Genomic DNA, 14,708 nt, shown 5'->3' with positions numbered 1-14,708 from the left:
CTTCTTCTTTTTTTAGCCTCTAGTTTTCGTGTTGTAATTTGCTTTTATTCTAATGTTCGCTTCTTGTCTCTTTCATTTTCTCTGTCTCTCTTTTTGCAGTGCTCTGACTTTTGTCTGGTTTATTAAGTGCAGCTACCAAAAAACGGTAAGTAACCTTTCTTAACCTTTTTTTTGCAGCCAGCCGAGCAGTCTATGCAAAGTGGTAGTTCCACTTGAGTGGCCGGTTTCTAATATGTATATATATATTTGTGTATATATATATATATATATGTATTTAAATGTATATGTATATATTTTTGTATAGACGACCGGGTTGGCTGCTTCGTTTGGTTTCCGTTTCCGCTTTTGGCTTTCGCTTTTTCATTTCCGCCTAATAAACTACATAATTAAACTGGCAGCAATGGGATTAAAGGATTCCTTGCCGAGAGCCCCCCAAACAAGAGTCATGTGCTGTATGCTGAATCTTTCCAGCTACTCAGCTGCTCACTTCAAGTTGTTGTTATTGTTGCTGTTGTTGTTGTTTTTGCTGGTAGTCCCACTCCATTAGCCCCAACTTGACTCCCTCGGCACGCTCCAACTTAAGTTTCGTGGACGAATTAAGCTAAATTAATTTTTGTGCTTTGCTGTTGTTTTTCATCTAGTTGTTGTTGCTGCTCCTACTTAAGTCCTTTGACTTTTGCCTCGTTTGATATCTCCCACTACTCAACTTATTCCACTCACTCTCCCTCTCTCCCTCTCTCCCTCTCTCTCTCTCTCTCTCTGTTGAACTCGTTCTCTCTTTTCAGTTTACTTCATATTAAATTAATGATGTGTTTTATGCTGTTGTTGTTGTTGTTATTGTTGCCAAGTCGAGAAAAAAAATCACTGCAAATGCGATTTAGACGGCAAAGCGCAACATTAGCAGTAAATAAAATAGGATAATGCGGCAAGTCGACCGCAAAGCGGCAACCCAAAAAAATAAATAAAAAATAAAAAGAAATGTTAAAGCATATAGTCATTAAAGAGGAGCCCAAAGTCATATGCGACTAGCAGGTGCGCTTTTTAGATACACACAATATATAAAAGCGTCCTTTTAAATGAAGTGATATAAATCTGCGATAAAAATAGAAATATATTATATATATATATGTATAAAATATAATAATAAAAAGGATATAGGCACTATATAAAATACATTGCTTCTATGTGTAAAATTCGGTTAAATTTCTAGCGCAGTTTTTTTCTATTTGACTTATATTCTCATTTTGTACAATTACAACTTCTTCTACAATTAAATTTTTAACATATTTAAATTATAAAAAGAGATCACTTAAAAAAATTAAATAAAATAATCGCAACGCTCCACATAAACTCGATTGATTCTTATGTATAAAAACCAAAGTACATATAAAAAATTAACAATTTATTATGGGACTTTCAAGCATACTCTACAAAAAAAAATGAATTCGCCACGTTTGAAGAGCATAACGAAAAAAGACAGCTGGAGCAGAGCAGCAGGCAGGCAGCGTGTAGGGGAGTGGCAGAAGAGAATAGACGAAGCGAAGTCCTGTCGCATGACAGGCGAAAGGATTAAGCGCTGCTAATGTCAAGGCGCTCGTTACCTCATAAGCCCTACAATTTTTCATGCTAACCCCCTTTTCGTGGCGAGGCGACGACTGTCATGGCCAGAACGAGAATTCGAGCCAGGGGCATCTGCATGCGGATCAACTGGCTTAGGCGCAACTCAGACATGAAGGAAACTCTTTACCCGAATGACTTAATATTAATCTGTGATGCGGCTGCTGCTGCTGCTGCAGCTCAACATAAATACAAAACAAATAATTTTCAGTTATTTTTTTGTGTATTGTTTTGTAAACAATTTGTAAGAAAATCAAACCAAAGATTTGTGTTTGGCTGAATGCGTGTCTGGTTCGCTCTCTATCGCTCCATGTAGCGCCGTCACCTTCCGACTTACACAAATATTTTGACAAAACGCCTGCTGTTTCCACATAAATATTTATATTTGCCTTGTACAACTGCCACACACACACACACGCACACAAAAGGATATAGAATACACACACTCGGCTCTCAGGTCTGTCTGGCTATATGAATGCCTGTTTATCATTTGCCAGGCATCTTTACCTGCAGCGAACATGATACCGAGTACGAGGCACCAGCATCTTGTTGCTTCTCCAATGGGCGCGTATCTTTACCATCTACACACACACAGCACACACACACACACACACACACGCATACAGTGTCTGTGGTGCGTACACAAATTTGTTGGTGCCTCCTTGGAAATCGAATCCACAAAAATGCAGTTAAATAAATTACAAACGCTCTGTCACCCAGCAGTCGAGCACTCGAGGATGCCACTCGTTGGCATCCAGACGGGGATTGGATGTTTGGGGCGCATGTCGCTTGGATTATCACACGCCGGGCATCGCCTGGCTTGAGTTGGAGTCCCCGCTTTGAGTCAGCTTGCACCCAGCCAATGATTACGATGATTATTCTTATACGCATTTCTTGCTTTTTAATGATTATCATCGTTTGTCGTCTGTGGCGACGCTGTTTCTCTCGTTCTCCTTCTCCTCCAACCCCTTTGCTGACTTTTGCGTGCTAATGAAATAAATGCCTGGACCGCGTTCTCAAGTTACCCAAACATGAGCAATCTGTGACATTGCCACAGATACACACACACACACATATGCATGCATGCATTGCCTGCAAGCAGATACAAAAGAAAGATACAGATACAAATGTCGTATCTTAAGTTATGAGACATCGCAGCCACATAATAAATTCCTCAACGCGTGTGGGTTCCAAATGGGGTTGGCCAACACACACACACACTGCTGAAGTGTTCAGTTGAAAGAGTTATATAACCATTAGACAGATTTGCTTTATATGACTGAGCTGGACATCAGTTTATTAATTTATTTTTGAATTGTTATAATGAATATATTTGCGTACCCTTGCAGAGGGTATTATAAATTTGACCAGCGTTCGCCAGTCTTTATACAAACGACTGCATTAGTTGATGCCAATTTGCAATTTTGTAATTCTTAACTGACTGCGTAGCTTTGAACTTATAAAATGTTAATTCGTTGGCTTACAAAATGGCAACAGTTGAAAGAGTTCATATTAAATATTCAACTCATAAATTCTAGTCTCAATTTATTGATATGACCAAGTAATACGCTTGAAGACCACTGAATATTCTAGCTAAATACTAAATCAAATAAGATAAAATATGAGATCTACTTGAAGTTGATGCCTAAGCGCAGTTGCAGCCTTATTCCAGTAATCAGCCTTCGAATTTGGCCTCATCATCGTGTCCAAGTGAAACTCTGTTAATAATAAAAGCTCATCAAAGTCATAAGCATTAAGATTTACTGTATAGTCTCAAAGCATAATTATGAAGACGTTTCAGATATTTCCAATATATTTATACAAGTTTATTAAACTCAACTTCCATTCAAATGATTCACATTTTGTATCCGGTTCTGTGGCAATTGCAATAACTTTACTACACATCCTTTTGACAAAAGTTGCCGCCTACTTAATTATTAATTTCGCATTTACCACAAAACGATTATGGCTCGGTCGGCTGCATTAGACACGAAGCTAGACAGATACGGAGGGTGAGGGTAGGAGAGTGTGTGTGGAAAAGCAATCTCCGAGTTGAGTCTGTTCAACCATTTCCTCAATTGCATAAATCGAAAAATTTGTGTTTTGGCGCGTGTCACGAATGCGCAAGGAAAGCCAAAAAAAAAAATGAAAAAAAAAACAACGAAGAATCTCCTTCCTACTAATTCCATCTGTGCTGTGCTTTGAGACAATGTGACAAGCTCTGACTGCTGACAAGGTCGAGAAGGGGAGTGGAGGTGAGAGGAGAGGGTTGTTGCCTCAGTCTGCTTTGTCACCCAAGTCATTTACATGCTCTGCTCGTGTACGTGACTCACATATAGTTATTGCCATTACATACAAATATATTGGTAGTATTTTTGGGTAGCTTTCCGTTTGGAATTTGACTGCATGTCTGCGGTGAGCTTGGCTTACATTTGATGAGAATGCGAGCGGAGCGTTGTCAATATGTGAATATGGATGTGACTGTCCACCGGGCATTATAGTCAACGTCTAATTCAACGTCGACGTCTCCGTTGTCGTTGCTGTTGTTGTTGTTGTTGTCGTTTGTCTGTCTCTCCGTTTTCAAGTGAGTCACGCAGCGCATCGATAAAATATTTAAAATTCATTTCAGTGCTTTTAGTAGTCAACGAGGCGCTCCAGAGCCCATTGCTCGTTATCAACGATTGGGGCCTCGGCTACGAGAACCCGTCGATTACTCAACCCCTCCGTTGTCCGAGATAACCGTTAGCCAAAACTGAACACAACTGCAACTGCAAATGCCGACGACAGCCTTAGCCACCACCCTCCTCCTGCCGCCTCCTGGCCTGGGCTGGCCTATCTTTCGAGTGTGCATTGATTTATGTGCGTTGTCTGGCTTGTATCTCTGCCACTAAATGTAAATACAAAAATACTCGTACAAAGTATCACGAGTACGTATCTGGCGTCGTTTACCTTGGTGGTCCCAGCGACCAGTTTGCAATTGCACTTTATTAGTTTTGCTATTCAATTTCATTCCACATAAAACATTTCTCAGTGTACTGTGTGCTGTATGCTCTGCTGAATGTGGTCATAAATTGCTCAGCTGTATATCATTGCTGTTGATAATGTCGCTTCTATGCGCTTGATAAGACATATATGGAATATGACGGATTTGCGGCACAAATATAGCAAATGTACTTAGTGAATTTGATTTGTTTTTTTTTTTTTCAACTCTTTTGTAGTGAATCACTCGAACAGTCGACTAATTTTCATCTTAAATGAGTCTTACATTTGTTTTATTATTAGCTTTGCTTCATATTCCAGTTATTTCTTCATCTCAGATCAATCATCCTTTTATAACTAAATCTACATCAATAGCTTTCCTTACTTAATACACAGTTCTCTCATATTCCTTAAAGCATCTTTTCGATTTATTCCTTGACAAATTTGAGCTGAATTGATCCATCAATGGACAACGAGCAACATTCCATAAACTCTGGTTTGCTCTATCGCTATTTCATTTATAATCATGTCATATTTTATGATTTCAATTGCAACTGCTTTTGTGGCCGAGACTCGTTGCTGTGGCAGGGAACTGCTGCTGCCTGACTCCAATTCACTTCAGTTCAATTCTTTTGTTGATTTTTCTAGATTAGAAGCACTGATTGTGCGCGTTTTACAACCGGGTCCGCCCCGGCAAGGTGTGAATTGCAGTTGTTGTTGCTGTTGTTGTTGTTGCTATTGTTGTTGTTGTTACTGTTGTTGAAACCATGCCCTAAACCAATCGCTGGCTCTTTGCTTTTGATCGACAGCTTGCCTAAAACTGTCAACGCGTTTTTTCCCCCTCTGTGTTTTATGGCGCATTTCTTTCGATTTTCAACGATTTATTTGAGTTGCTGCCGCTTTATGTTTGCACGGGTGCTGTTTATTGTTATCGTTGTTGTTGTTGTTGGGTGTCGCCAGGTTGCGCTATCAAACAATTTATATCACAGTTGCAACTACAGTCATACAACACAAATACACATACAGAGCACATTTTGTGGTGTCTGCTGACGCTTAGATTAAGATTAGGTTGTGCCCCCTTTGGTTGCCGCTTGTTATTTGAGAGACTCTGTTGCAAGTCTCACCATGAATGACATATCTGTCGTTGTGGCTTGTCAATAACTGTAGAGCATGAATACATATCATAAATCCGCATATCAGCTCTGTCAATTTTAACAATTTCGTTCTCAATTTATTCAATTGCTTACTCGATATTGATGTCAGTTATCTCTTTGCTATATACACACAGTCTGACATTTTCTGTATATTCAACAAAATATAATCGTTATATTTTAATTAATTAAACTACTTTTGCTTATAACTTTATTATATAGTTTTTATCAACTTTTCGCTCTTAAAATGCTCCACACAACTGCATATCAAACATTTAATAAATTTCCCATAAATCACATGCCAAATCAGCTGCATGCATCATGCTGCAAGTACTTTTCCAACTTTCCCCTCCCTGCCTCCAACAACCCATTGCATATTATAGCATGCGAAATTGCTTAACTATATGGAAAATTGACAAGTTTTGACGGCTGACACTGCGGTTTGCTGCCTCGCTCCCCCACTTAATGCATGATTTGCAGTATGAAAAAAAACTGCATAAGCGCCAAGGAAAATTTAATAAAAATTGTAGCTTTTCCCCCCATTTACTGTGTGTGTGTGTGTGTGTGCGTGCTGCATTTTGAAGGTAAATGCGCCTTCGTTTTTGACGTGGCGTGTTTCTGCACATTTTTCTACAAATTATTTGTACGTTTTTGGCCAATTTTCGAAATAGAAAAAGTTTTCCTCATCGCCGTCAGACATGAAATGACAGGCAACTGTGGGTTTATTGAACTGTGCGGCTAAATCGTCTAAATTGATTAGAAAATAGCGGGCAATTTGTCAACAGTTCCGAAAACGGTCCATAATATTGTCTAAACACCGAGCAAATTTCAATGGAACCGTGAGACACAAACGGAGGGACGGACGGATAGGGTGCAGGACCAACCGCAGACGCAGACTCAGACTCAGACGCAATGTCACATCCATGTCTGTCAACGAGCTCTAATGACGACGACTGTCGTGACCTGTCTGACCCGGCACAGTACCATCTAATACTTGTGTGTGTTGGTGTGTGTGTGTGTGTGTGTGTGTGACCTGCATCCTCATCGTCGATTTGATGTGTGTACGCTGCATTTTCCTTTGTGACGCGTTTGGTTTCTGCGCTAATGTCAGGGACTGCATCCGCTTACGCGTCCTGGAAATTGGATTTTCACAGCTGCCAGACAGAGACAAAGAACAGAATGTTTGAATGCGTTTCAGCGTTTTAACACGCTTTAGTTTCATTTCTTTTCTTTTATTTTGATTTTGATTTTTGTTTTTTTTTTTTGGAACTGCATTCGTCACAGTTTTTTCTTTGTGCTGCACACAATTGAGCAATTTCAAGCCTCATTATTAAGCTGCCCAAACTCCACAAAGTACACAAAGCAAAAATGTGTTCGCTTCGGTTTCGCCAGTTAAATCAAATATTTGCTCATTACGCATTAGCTCGCAGCACTTTATGCACACATTTTCGACACCTTCAATTTAGCTGGGTATCGTTAATCTCTCACCATCGACCCCCAAACTTCCGGTGGCCATTTTGCGTCAAGTGGAGTCGTGTAATTTCCTTTGCAGCCACTAAACTGTGTGTGTGCGGTTGATGACAGATAAGCCGCCCGGCATATCTACTTGCACTGCTGCCACTCAACCACAAAACCGTCCCCGACCCCACGAAACAGCTCCAGCCACATGAATAATTCGCAATGGAAACTTTGCCACAATCCTTTCATTCCCTGAATTCAATTGCATTTGCTATTGTTGTTGTTGTTGTTGTTGTTGTTCTTGCTACCCAAAATGGCCGACTGAAAACTTGTGCAAATGCATTGAATGATTTATTTGGTGTGATTGCCTCAAACACACACACACTCACACACACACACACACACACACTCGTATCTCTTTGGGCTTGCATGCTGAGTGTGTGCGAGCAGTTGGCTTTTATGGTCGATACAGGGCGCCTCGTCAGGTTTTGTGCATTTTAATTGGCCACTGTGGATGCTTTTGCCAAGTGTTTTGATTGCTTTGTCATTGCCGTTCAGGCGCACTAATCAGCCGCCTCTCCTTACTCTCTCCCTGCTCTCTCCCTGCTCTCTCCCTGCTCTCTCCCTCTCTCTCTCCCTCTCTCTGAGCATTTATTAATTATAAATACCGTCAATTGCTCAAAGTGTTCGACAGGCGCGCCCCCTAAACGTTTTAGCCAGCCACCAATGGGGTATATTAGACCAAAGACTATAGGGACTTATCTTGGTCTTTGTTTTGACTAAACTAAGAATATGACTAAGAAAATGTGCTCTAAAATCTATAAAGTTTCCAATAACTAATGTTAATTGCTTCGTAAACCTTTCTAAATTAATGAAAAATATATTAAATATAATAAACTCTTGAAAGCAGAAACAAATGAACATAATTCAATTAATTTTTATATTTTCTACATTTATGAAAAGTTTAATTGCAAACCCTGATTCAAAATTTGGAGAACGGTTCAATAGATAGATTATATATAAATTGCAATAAATTTTGTAGAGAGAGTAGACAACTTTTAATATTTCATTTTTTATACGGTAACCGGTAACCTAAAGAACTCCAATATTCTTTCACATTTAATTGTTGTAAAAAGGGGTATCTTGTGCGTTGCATATGCCCTATGCTTGGGCATTTGAACTTGCTGTATGAACTATTTGCCATTGATTTCTTTTGAACGCATCAAAGTTAACATCACAGCATGCCATTGCAGTCCATTGAAGCTGAAGTGAATTTCTCTGGCAGTGCTAAGAGCTGCGAGAGCAAAAAGCATTTCAATTGAGATTTATTGCGGCGTGTATTGGGCCAACCAAAGGGCGAGCAGGGTGTTGGTGCGGGATGGCGAGAGGGAGAGGGAGAGGGGGTTGTTTCTGGAGAGTTTCTGCTGTTTTTCACTTGTTTTGCATTTGCAGAACTACTTTGGAGGAACTTCACGCCCCAACTGAACCAAACAGAACAACTGAACAACTGAACAGAAGCTGCTGTGCCTTTAGTTAAGTTTTAGATTGAAATTTATTGTAGAAGCCTCTCCATCTCTCTCCCTCTCTCTCTTTCTCTCTCTGTCTCTCTCTGCCTGCCTGTGGCAAAGTCAATTCCTTTGATTTGTGGCGCTTTTGCGTGCAATTTTTTAAATTGAAAATCACTGCCTGCACAATCCTTTTTACATCCTGTGAGCTCAACACAAACTGCGTCCAAATGAATTCGTTTCGTTTGGTTTGGTTTTCGTTTCGTTTCAGTTTTTTTTCTTTTTCTTTTTTTTGTGAAATATGCACAGCGCGTATTTACTTTTATCGTGATTTATGCGCCACAATTGATATTGAGGTTAATAAATTGAAGGCTGCGACGAGCAAGCAAAAGAAACATCAACAACAACAACAACATCAACATCAACAACAGCAACCGAATCAGAATCAAAGACCAACCAAATTGAGCTCAAGTGCGCATCGAAGTTGGTTTTTCAATATTCGATTTCTCAATTTTAAAGCTCATTTTATGGCTGGCGATAGGCGCTAAAGGTCATTTGACTATTTAACCCTTCGTTGCGTTGAGTTCTCTTGTTTTACGACCGGCCCTTGACTGACCTTGACAATTTACTGGCGGCTGACCGCGTTTTGCGACTTCTAATGCCTATCGCACAGGATGTTTGGGTTGCCGAATTCCGGTTAACCTTTTCTCTCTCATTGTTTGTCTTTTTCCTGTGAAACCCACAATTATTGTTCCTCGACTGCCCTGAGGTCAGTGTGTGTGCATATCTTGCTTCCTCTCTGCTCTCTCTCTATCTCTCTCTCTGTCTCTCTGCATCTGTTTGACGTAACTTTGACGACAGGCACTAAAATGTCGGTTAGGGTCAGAAGAGGTGTTAACGGAATTCGAAATTTCTGAAACAGCTGCGCAAATGCAAATGCCAATGCAAATGTTATACAAAACAAGTCCAAATGCCTTAGTCGACTGTGCGCGACTATAAGATACCCTGTTAAATATTTTGCGTCTCCTGATAGTAAAAAGATTAATATAAAATATAAATATTAGCTCTAAATTTGATGTTTCTTATCTTATCTTATAAATTAGTCAAGTTGCGCAATAATATGTCCAATTCATACATAACAGATTTGGAAGACTTAAAATTGTGTCATTTGCTCATATTGGACATCGATATGTATCGATATTTGCGTAACGAGTGCAGTTATTGATAAAATGAAATAATCTTTATCTGCGTGAGGTATACGAAAAACTATATTCAAATTTGTAAGTCTATAGCTCTTATAGTCTCTGAGATCCCCATTTTCATAATAACAAACAGACTGACATGGCTATATCGACTCAGCAGTTATTCCTGATCAAGAATATATAGTCTCTATGAGCTCAGAGCTGCTGCCTTCTGTCTGTTACATACTCTTGCATAAAACCAATATACCCCTTATACCCATGTTAAAAGGGTTTAAGATTAAAAAAATCAGCTGCCTACTTGGCTTCGATTCTCTGACTTTAGTAGGCTGAAATCTTGTGAGATAGCATTGAAATTAATTATGTATCTCTATACAGCTTCGCTTGTTATAGATGCAAAATTTGTTATCGAAAGTTAGTAGTTGGAGACTATTTAACTCTTAGCTAGAACACTTTTCTTACACATAAATCTCTCAGAAGTCACGCCTTAAGAGTTACACACATTTTTATAATGATGATCGAAATCGAAAAGTTCGCAAAACTTTAGCCGTGGCTGCCACTCCCCAAAACACACACACACACACCATAAATATGATTTTAATCGATTTGCATTGTTGCACTTCACTCGAATATTTACCAAACCTTGGCATAACCCACACACCTCCAGCTGCTGCATCTATTTGAAAACAATGAAAAAGCAATCAAATGGCAAAATTTTGTCGGTCTTTTTTGCGTAAGAAACTTTTGCACCCACAAAAAACACACACGCAATTTGTAAACTTTGTAAAAAATAAGAAAAAATAGTTTATGTTGAAAGAGCTGCAGAATCGAAAAACGCATGCCAAAACAGCCAACGACAAAATATGTGAGAATAAAATGTTGATCACATACTTGCATATATATATATATATATATATATATGTATTTCTATATGTGCTTCTAGATGTACTTTTATGTATTTTTGCATGGGCGACAAAACAGACAAACAACTTGATAAAAACAACTGACAAGCAACTGAGTGCAAAGTGCAAACAATTCGAGTTAATGTTAAAACACGGCGCTTAACTCCCTCTCCTCGCAAAGTAATGGTGGGGGGAAGCGGGAAGCGGGAATGTAGAACTTGCATTGAGTGGAAAGTTTTGTGCCATTTATATAATTTTCGACTGGCATATATAGCTCGATTTAGACCGATAAACTGGTCCGTCTGTAATGGAGAGTTGGACGTTGCTCTTGTATTGCGACTTTCTTGTGACTGCGCTCTATTGTTGCTATCTGATTTGGTAACTGCATTGCGGCCCCCACGACCTAACCCCAAAACCCCCTAACCCACCGCTATCCCTTTTCGCTGAAACTGCTCCGGCTGTCGTCTAGTTTCTGTTTAGCAAAGTTTTAGTTTTGGCTTTGGCTTTAACTTTAGCAGAGTTGTCGCTCGATTTGGCCGCTACAGTTGGTTGATTTCTCCACATGCCGCACCCTACACTTGCCATTGCCCTGCTTGCAGCAGCAGTTGCGCTGCCCTTCCACATGTGGCATGACTGGGTGCATGTTGCACATTGTTTGCCGCCCTGCAATTGTTCCGCACAGTTGCTGCCAAGCATTTCTATTTGCTCAAAGTTTTTTCATTTCATTACATGCGCTTCGCATTTTATTTATTTTTTTTTGCCAAATGAATTGGAATTCCGAACTGGGCTAAGTGAATTTACTAATATATATATATTATACATTTATTTATATATATATATATATATGTGTGTGTGCTTACAAGTCAACCGTAATAAGGACTCACATTATTGTGATAATTTACGTTGCTGATTTGAACAAAACTGGTAGACAAATTATTTTTGGCATTTTTATGATATTCATTATTAATATTCACTCAAAGAAAATCCCAGCAGTCAGCATAGAATTCCTAGCAAATATTCAATCTCAGTTATTCTTAATTAGAAATAAATCAGTCTTAGTTTTGATTTATTTAAATATGTGTTCAAAACGTTAAAGTTCTCAATTTAAGAAGAATAATATTTAATCTGATTCAGTTCAACAAGTCCACTGCTGGATTGCATAATCGATTTTAAAGCATGAACTTTCAGCTCTCCTCGATGATGTTCGAATTTTATTTTATTTTATTCAATTTTTAAAACGCCTGGGCCTGAATTGAGTACATAGCTCTTTGTGTGTGTGGTTTTTTTCTGGGTGCATGTTTGCATAAGTATATTAGACTTGGAACGTGGCATTTCCAATAAGTTGAGCGCCCCTCACGCTGAGTGTCAATTTAGCAGGCAATAAATTTTAATATTGTCATCATATATATACACACATATACATTGTTTGAGTTACTCTCGCAGTTTTATCTATGCGGGTTATCGCACTTGGGGTCTGACATAAGTTTATCTACCTCGGGTCGTATTCCACGTAAATTACCCATCCGATCATCCAACCATACGGATTCCGGAATAACCATAATTAGCTCTGCTTGGCTCTCTGTAAAAAATAATGGTAAAATGGTGTGAATTATTTGTTGGCTCTCGCCTTGTCTCGTTTATTGCCCTCATTACTGGGGGAGCTGTTATATCTTAATTATTTTAATGGTTTAATATGATCCGACTGCATTTTTTGAGTTGCATTTCTTTCTTGTTTCGTTTTTTTTTTTTTTAATGACCATAGCTCATGGCTGGTCTCTGATAATGTTTGCGTGATTGACAATTATTATTTTGTTGTATTTTCGAACGTTTTGCGATAATGATAATCAGTTAATAATAAGAATATGTTATTTTAATAATGCCCAGTGCCAGCAGTGCCATAAATCGTAATGTTTATTTATGGAAAATGGGATTTGTAGTAGTGGCGCATTAATTGGTCTGTCTGACAGAATGCTGATTGCGAAATCAGCAAAACACGCACCACAAGTGGCACGATCAGAATGCGTAATACTTTCAAATATGTATAAATATATATAGACAAATATGTATGTATATGTTCAAGATGACATTGATATGCCTAGCTATATTTAATTTGATGCCTCGCATTGCCTCAATTAATTGAAATACTGACGTTATTAAGCTGATCTTTGACGCTGTTCCCAGCAATCTGTTGCCCTGATCAGTTTTACGATCTTACTAAAAGTTTGCGCTCATTAAATCGCTGATCTTTGACTTTTGGTCGTGATCATCTACATAACAAGTTCTTATCTAGGCGAATCGGTGTTATGGCTTTTATTACATAAGTTTTACGTTTATCTATGCAAGCAAATATTCATTTGCAAAGGCGACCATCAAGGGGATGAGTCAGCATTTTGTACACTGCGCTATTGGATTTCTTGAAAACCTCAAGTGTTTTTCTTAATATAGATGTTTTAATAATTATTACAAAAAGAAACTCTTTGAATATCTATCTTTTCCCATTTTCTGCCATCTCAACCATTTTTTTTTTAATATTAAAATAAATTAATATTAAAAATACCATAAAAAAAACTCCATAAAAACCAAAAAGGGAAAAATAAAGATCTTACTAATTTTTATCAATTTTCACAAAGTTAAATACATCCATATAAACTAAAATAAATCGAAAAATGTTAGGTTTTTCGAAAAGAAAAAAAATCAAATCAAATATAAATAAATCTAACAAAAGAAAACTGAAAGATTCTTTAACAATATTTGTTTTTAATTCGTGCCCTTGCTCAAATAAATGGTTTACCCATCTACAGCTAACAGGTGATTATCTCTTGTTGATGTGATCAACAATTTTGTATCTTGTTAGTAAGATCGATCTGAATCATTGCTCACTGCAGCAAATAAAGATTGATGGTTTTTTTTTTGTTTTGTTAAATTCAATTCCTTTGAGATCCTAATTCTGGCTCAGCAATTTATGAGCTTTAAAGTGATGGCTCATTTGTAAGCCACTGTCAATTGGCATGACTGGACTAAAGAGTCCTCCACAGCTGCTCAATTGATTTGTCAGCTGAACTGAGCAGCTCAGCAGCTACCACCCAGCAACTAAGGCATGGTCTGTCTGTCTGCCTACCTGACTGCCTGACTGTCCCGATTTCAGTGAAGTGAGCTGTTTAGTTTCTTGGCTGGTGCCTTAAATGAGCATTGACAGAACGCCGGGCGCATTGGCGCGCCAGTTGCCAGTTGCAAGTTGTTCTTGTTGCTGGAATTTTGTAATTTTTTTCTCTTTTTTTTGCCAACAGTTGACTAGTAGTAGTTAAGGCGAATTCCCCTTAGGGCCATGGATGCAACAAGACAAGACGCGAGGAGAGAAACAAACAAGGCGCAGACAATCAGGCCGGCGACGATCATCATCGAAAAAGTACAAAAAAGGAGGCAGGAGGCAGACAGAGTACATTCCGCTATGTGTGTTTGTGCCACAACTGCCACCCGGTAAAATCACGATCAGTGGAGTCTGCTGACGAGCCAGATACAAAATTGTTGCTGTTGCTGTTGTTGTTGTTGGTTGCGACGACAGAAGCAACACCTCTTGTTAGTTTTGTTGATCATGATCATGGGCGGCGACCCAACATCGACATCAACCGAGCCAGTCCTGAGTTGGTTGCCCAACGGCCAAACTGATTGAGGCACGAACCAAGTTTTCGACGCTCAATCATGGGCTGAGTTCATGTTTCACATTGCAACTCCACTGATCAAGCTTTGTGTGTGTGTGCGTGTATGTGTGTGTGTGGGTGTGTGTTGGCTAAAAGTTACTAACATCTTTTGCCTGGCGACTCCGCCGAACAGCAAACAAAAGCATTGTAAGTTCATTAGCGGCCAAGCGCACGATTTGATTGCTGCATGCTGCATGCT

The 14,708-nt window shown here is 38.9% G+C and overlaps 1 protein-coding gene across 1 annotated transcript in view; it reads left to right on the top strand.

Annotated features, from left to right (window-relative positions):
* Nucleotides 1-14,708, top strand: part of LOC6556953 (frizzled-2) — a 75,217-nt gene that overhangs the window by 26,054 nt on the left and 34,455 nt on the right. The window contains exon 3 of the mRNA XM_032743489.2: nt 100-145. The gene's annotated coding sequence lies outside the window, so the exon portion shown is untranslated. The remainder of the gene's footprint in view (nt 1-99; nt 146-14,708) is intronic.

This window comes from Drosophila grimshawi, unplaced genomic scaffold (genome assembly GCF_018153295.1).
Source record: "Drosophila grimshawi isolate 15287-2541.00 unplaced genomic scaffold, ASM1815329v1 contig_44, whole genome shotgun sequence".
In the NCBI taxonomy this organism is placed as follows: Eukaryota; Metazoa; Arthropoda; class Insecta; order Diptera; family Drosophilidae; genus Drosophila; species Drosophila grimshawi.
The sequence above is the reverse complement of the archived record's forward strand: the minus strand, read 5'-3'. Positions and strand labels throughout refer to the sequence as shown.